The 6856-nt window shown below is 39.3% G+C and overlaps 1 protein-coding gene across 1 annotated transcript in view; it reads left to right on the forward strand.

The window, feature by feature from the left end:
* The window catches only part of LOC122790600, a 358557-nt gene that overhangs the window by 275599 nt on the left and 76102 nt on the right, over positions 1 to 6856 (forward strand). The gene's annotated exons all lie outside the window — the stretch shown is intronic.

The raw sequence follows: 6856 nt of genomic DNA on the forward strand, positions 1-6856 counted from the left end.
TAGCATTCCTTATCCATGGGAATAGCCACAGGCAAATGTCTACCCTTCCAGCCTGCATTCCAGAGATTTCTGTCACCCCTAGACCAGAGCAGAGTTGAACTCCTCCCTCTGCTCAGGACATTGGCTTGATGTAATGTTAAGAGGAGAAAACCTATGCCATCTTGGATTCTTCTTCTGTCTTAAGGAGTTCATTTTTTTTATATATATAATTTGGCCTACTTGTGTTCTTGTCGCATTTTATTCAATCTTACTTATTTTGGGAGAGACTATTTTCAGAAGTCTGTGATGTCCCCACATGAGATCACTAACAAATATGCTTTGGAAGACAAATTCCACCTAAGGGCTGCTGTAAGTTGACATAATGATTAAGATCTTCACCTCACATGCAAAAGATTCAATCCTGACCTCTCGCCATTGCCTGTGTGGAGTTTGTATGTTCTCTCTGTGTCTCTGTGGGGTTCCTTCCACCTCAAAGTTACTTACCCAAGAATGGAGTTTAGGGCAGTAGCACATACTGTTTGTAGATGGTGCCTATAGGTGGAAGAGTTGAATAGACTAATAACTTTGGGCATTAACTGTGGTGCTCAGTATCCTCAAGATAGAACATCACAGATCAGAGACTGCAGCAGTGTCAGGCCCAGCCACTGGACAATGAAAAACATGGTTTGGGGTGATTTGTACATGTTGAAATGTCATCAAATGAGCATTTGTATTTGCCAGTGATAAATGGGTGGAGAACCAGGCCTACACCAGGGACCCATTCTAACATTGGGTGGGGTGTGTGTGCCCCCTTTGGCCAGTTTGTGCTGTGACCATAAAGGCCAGTAGTCTTAGGTCAATAAATAAGCTACTGGCTGGCCGGTGTCCATTTGCCCATCTTAGATTACCTGTAATAGATCTGTTGAACGAAAGCTGGATATAAAATGAATTTGCCAAATATGAATGAAGAATTACTACACTCACTGTAGGTTCACTGACAAAATGCAACTTTGAAGTGGATGACATGAGAGTTAGGAGGATGCTGGATATCCTATGCATCCGGAAGACAAGATAGAAGGGCAGTGTAGCAAATCAGGTGGCTTGCGATCCAAAATCTACTACTCAGGAGAAGAACAGTTTAGAAATGGTGTGGGAATTGTAGTGAAGAGACTTCAGAAGCCAGTGAGGGATGTCATCAGAATTAGTGACAGACCCATGGCAATCAGACTCCAGTATAATGATAGGGCAGTATTCATAATCTCAGCTTATGAGAAAAAGAGTGCATTCAGACAGCAGTTGCAAGACCTACTATTTAAAGCAGGACAACATGAACTGGTGTTGGAAATGTGTGACTACTGGGATAGACAGAAAAGGATATGAGGACTGCCTGGGTCCTCATGGTAGGGCAACAGGAATAAAGAAGGAAAGTCTATTCCAGACTTCTGTCTGGCAAATGGCTGATGGTGGCCAACACATGGTTCAGCAGGAAAGGCACTCACAAGATCCCATTCAAAAGTGGCCAACATGCACATCTGATAGACTTCCTCCTTGTTAGGAAAAGGCACTTAGTTAGAATTAACAATTGCAAAGTCATCCCCACTGAAACCTTCAGCCAGCTCACAGCACATACCCCTGGTTGCCACAACCGACTACATGCAGTGGTCATAGAAGGCTCTAAGATCAACAGACACTCAGCTGTAGACCTCTAAATTGACTGAAGAGAAAGCATGAGTTTAGGAAAGTACTCAGGGCTTTAGCACCTGAGGAGAAGAGGAAATGGGTGGGAGTTGAAGAGGAATGTCAGCACCTTAGAACAAAATGTGTGAGGACTATAGAACAGATATATGGCTGAGCAAGGCATTGAAATAAGGTACCCAAGGAAAGCTGGTGGTGGAATGCAGAAGCCCAGGAAGTCATTAAAAGAAAGGACGAGTGCAGGAAAGTGGAAGATAGAAAAGATGGAGCAGGCGAAGAAAGAATACTTTGGGCTTACAAAAAGGGTTAATGGAGTAGTTGCAATAGCAAAGGACAAGGTATCACAAGCAGTCCATCAAGGTTTGGAAAGTGACTCGACAAATGAAACAAAGAAACTCTTATAAAGTAGCAAGGCAAAGACAGAAAAATAAAAAATATAGTTAGACTCCCTTCATAAGGGATGCCAGCAACAACCTGCTCTTCAATCCACTGGATAGCAAAGGCAGATGAAAGGAGTACTTCTAGGAACTTCTGAATGAAGAAAACCCGATGGAAACTGTACTGCTCCAGACACAGCCTACTATGAAAGAAGAGGATAAACCCACCCTAGAAGAAGTAAGAACACTAAGGAAAATAAAGTCAGGAAAAGCATTAGGCTCAAATGAGGCCCCAATAGATAATGATCAAGATGTGGGGTGAGACAGGGAGAAAGGGGGGTATATGGAGAGAAAGGTGTATCCCAGATGAGTAGAGGATGAGCATAGTAGTGCCAGTGTACAAGAACAAAGGGGACAACCACAACTGTGGGCATTGCAGAGGCAGCAAACCCTTGTCATAATGTATAAAATTCTGGAGATGGTGATTGATAAACAAATACAGTGAGTAGTAGAAAGTAATACAGGAGATGACCAGCTCAGATTTAGGTCAAGATACAGTACAACTGACTATGTGTTTGCAGTGAGACAGATAGCTGAGAAAAAGCTAGAGATGAGGAAAAAGTCTAACTGGGCATTCCTAGACTTGGAGAAAGCATATAAGAAGGTCTCAAGAAAGATGATCTGAGCAGTCCTTTGGTGGTTTGAGGTCCCAGAAACATTGCTAGAATTAGTGCAAGCTAGGTAAAAGCACCCAGTGACTAAAGTAAGAACAGTAAGTCTCACAGAGGGATTTCCAGTGGGAGTGGGTGTGCATCAAGGTTCAACTCTGAGTCCACTGCTGTTGACACTGGGGATGGACTACATTAGCAAACAGGGTGGAGGAGACAGATCATCAAAGTTGCTGTACATGGAGCAGGCACAAAGGAGCCACTTGTCTGCAACAAACTAGAGAAGAAGAGTATAGGTTACTCTTTCTTAAAGATGTATTTTACATTTCTTGGTATTCTTCATAAGGTGATGCTCTGAAAGGAGAAAGACCCAAAAGGAAATGGTTTGTGCCAGGTATTAACAATATCCTACATAGCCTGCTGTCAGAAATTACAGCTTCTCATCAAAAAATTCCCTCAAAGCAAGTTGGGCCAAAAAGACAATGTCTACTATTTGACAACAAGCAGTGCCTAAGCAGATTACACTGGATGTGTTATCTGCATTATCAAGGGCACCCATACTGGTAACACCTTCAGCCAGAGAAGTACCCAAGATGATGCAGGCTGCTCTGGCTTTTAGCAGTATGTTGGACCAATGTCTTGGACAGGGGAGGACTTCAGCGCATCTTTGGGGACATTCAAAAGCTCTGGAAGACAAGCTAGAAAGCCAGACTACCACCTGCAGCTGTTCCCATGTATAATGAATCAGTAAGCCTTCTGTTCAAACATATAACATTATGTGGAGTGCATTCATATGACTCTACTTTGTGCTGAGAATCTGTTAGCTCCCCAAGCACTGAATTTCAGAAATTCCTCCCCAGTACTGGACTGTTTGTATCACGTGATGTCTTCATGGCCAGGTGAAACCCCTATCATGGATGTAGTTTCTTTGAGTCTGTTACAAAGAGTTAGACATGTGCTAGGTGTAACTCTGATACATTTATATTTTCTAGGCTAGCTGAGCTAGAGTATTTCAAAATGCTCCCTCAAAAAAAAATAAATAAATAATCCCGGTTAGGGGGATGCCACAGCAGATCCCCTTGTCCGCTTTTATATATATATATATATATATATATATATATATATATATATATATATGTTTTTTTTTCATAACCCAGAAGTGGACTCTGTCGAATGGTCATGTTGCCGAACTGGAATGTCGAAAGTGAAAACGATTTAATGTCCCCATTTTGATTCATGTTAATATCAATGGTTTGAAATTCACTGTTATGCAAATGTGGCATTTGGATTACATGTGCTATTTGGTGTTTGGTGATGTAGGTTCGCTATGAGTACATTCAATGTTTTGCCCCTTTGAAACTGTACTTCAATGTACCACCATTTGATGGAGTGCACTTCTGGGTTATGATAGTAAACCATATATATATTGAAAACATGCAATACCTTTTGCACTCTGTGCCGATCATGAAATATGACACCATTCTGAAACCCATTCACCTTTGACATATAGTATTATCCATACTGTTTATTGGGAACTAAATTCATGGTCACATGAGCAGCCCATTTCAAAGTAAACTATCAGTATGTTTGGTACTGTGTGCTAGTCACCAGCCACAGTTTTATATCATGATACTGTTTTGTTGAGGTCATTACAGTGGTACAAAACAGACATAATAGTCAAGGAGAAATGCTTTTGTAAATAATTATTTGTTGGCAATAATTATATTTAAAACATGAATAAAATACACTGTAGTACTACATAAAGACACTGGTATGTGCTCCCACTTTGGGTTAATAACACGTTGCTTTTATCTATGTAACTGTGTACACATCAAGAGACTATGAAATATTTTATGCAGTTTTTCCTCTCCTTTCCTATCTTTTTGAAGTGACAACTATCACTCACAGGTGAATAATCATTTCTGCTAGACTTCCACTGAAATCTTTTAACACCTAAGCAAGTGTATGGGAGATCTGGAAAATGCTTAGGAATTAAAACTTTGAATTCTTAGCAAACCTCTATAACTTACTTTCATGATTCATCTAAAATTCTCACACAGAAAGGCTTTTAAGCAGTATATAGTTAGCACAAATCAATGTAATTCAGTATAAAAAGAAACACTGGCACAGGTTTTAGAGCTGGTCTAAGATATCAGTAACTGTCAGCCCATCAGTAGAGCTAAATGCAGATTATAATGTCTAGGATGTTAATAGGGGCACAAATTGCATTGTGGGAGAATGTGAATACCCTGAAAATGAAATTATGTCAGTTTGGCAATCCCCAATACAGCTACTTTTGAGGTAAAATAAATGAAAATATAATATTTGATTAGAATTAGTTTACTTGGGTAGGGCACTGATTTTAACAGATTATTTTCAGAGCCAGACCAGGTTGCAAAACAAGACAAGAATGAAATATAAAATGCAAGCAGGCAATTGAATTAAGTACATATATGAGACTTAGAAAGGGAACGATAGTAAGCACAGAGTTTTTCACACATAACACACGAGTCTGCTTAACCAGTGTTGGTACTGACTGAAAGCTCTGTACTGTATTTACATAACTGTGGTGCAAAGCTGAGGAAAGTGGGCAGGGTTAGGAATATTGAGGGTGGAAGAGTTGCAAGGCTGGGAGGAAAATGAGCTAGTACACTGATGGATGGTTTCAACTACAGGAGAAAACTAGCTGTTTTGGGACATAATATTAGCAGGGAAAGATTATGTTAAATTATTTTTAAAGGCAGATTTACATCTCATAGATTTGACAGTGTGCTATTTAAGAGCTGATATGAGCTCTGTGTAATGTGTTATTATTTCTAATGTTAGTGGGAATGGATTCCCAGAGATTTGGTACAAGAACTGAGAGGCTATGGTTGTATGTGAAGTTTTATCAATGGAATCTGAAGAGTAATTGTGTTTTAACTGGTAGAGCATAAATGTTATTTTGTAATTTTAGTGATAAGCTTGCTGGCATGAAAAGGAAATGTTTCCATTGTTTGTAATTTGAATGTGATAGAACCTTTCAGAAGCCACGTTGAGTAATTCTGATACTTCCATACTCACAAGAATATCAAGACTTATTCTCTAAGCTGAGTGAATAAAAACACAACTATGACAATGTGACCATTTATTGAATAACTAGACAACATTACTGATGCCACAACAAAATAACTTTATAACCACATCATAAAACAGTTTGTAACTTTCACCTTTTGCTGTTTGGCATGACTGTCCCCATTCTAGCTCAAGTTTAAGGTTTGTGTGCGTAACCCAAGCTGCCTCAGATCTGAATGTAAAGACCCTAAGTCTTGCCTTCCAGCACAAACACCACTTGCCTTGGTTAAGGCTTAATCCTAAACCATACTTCCCATAATGAGGCAGCCTCTAAAATTCAATTGGGGTGAAGAAAAGGGGAGCCACAAGGTGGTTGCCAAATGCCTGTGGGTGGAACCTTGAATTAAGGCAGGGTGGGCAGGATGCCAAGGGCCGCTGCCTAAACTGTGATTAATAAGTGAGTGACGCTCACATATGCAGTGGTGGAAAACTTCCTGCTCTGCCTTGTCTGAGCTCGCTGTCAAGCAGACTTAGCGGCAAACCATCCATAATAAAATATTTTTTTCAGTTGCTTGGTGGATTTTTCCTTTAAGTGTTGTCAGCTATCTGATAAGAAGAATATTTTTGAATCTAAGTTTATATTTTTACATTTCAGCTTAATACAATTAACATTTTAAATGGTGGTGTTGTTCATGTTGATTTTTTTATCTCTTCTGTATCGTTTCTTCTTTTGTATTTGATTTGTACAGTGTTTAGTATTTAAAGGAAAAATAAACCCTAAAACTGGAAAAAAATATATATATTTATTTTCATCATATTTTGATACTGATGCACTATCAATGCAATCAGAATTACTCCAAATTTATTTCTTTATATTTTTTTTTACTCCAAAGTGACCATCATGTGGACAGCCATACTGATGTGATTTTGAGTTTTGGTCTCTTTGGCCTCTGTAACATTGCCATTGACATTATAATGATGGTACTGTGTATCACTGGCTTTTTCAGATGGTCTGTGAGAGTTGAGTCATATAATTGCAGTTTATGCACTATTATGTACATGTGTATCCATTAAAAGTGCATT

The sequence above is a fragment of the Protopterus annectens genome, chromosome 16.part0 (assembly GCF_019279795.1).
Source record: "Protopterus annectens isolate FY-2018-M chromosome 16.part0, PAN1.0, whole genome shotgun sequence".
In the NCBI taxonomy this organism is placed as follows: Eukaryota; Metazoa; Chordata; order Ceratodontiformes; family Protopteridae; genus Protopterus; species Protopterus annectens.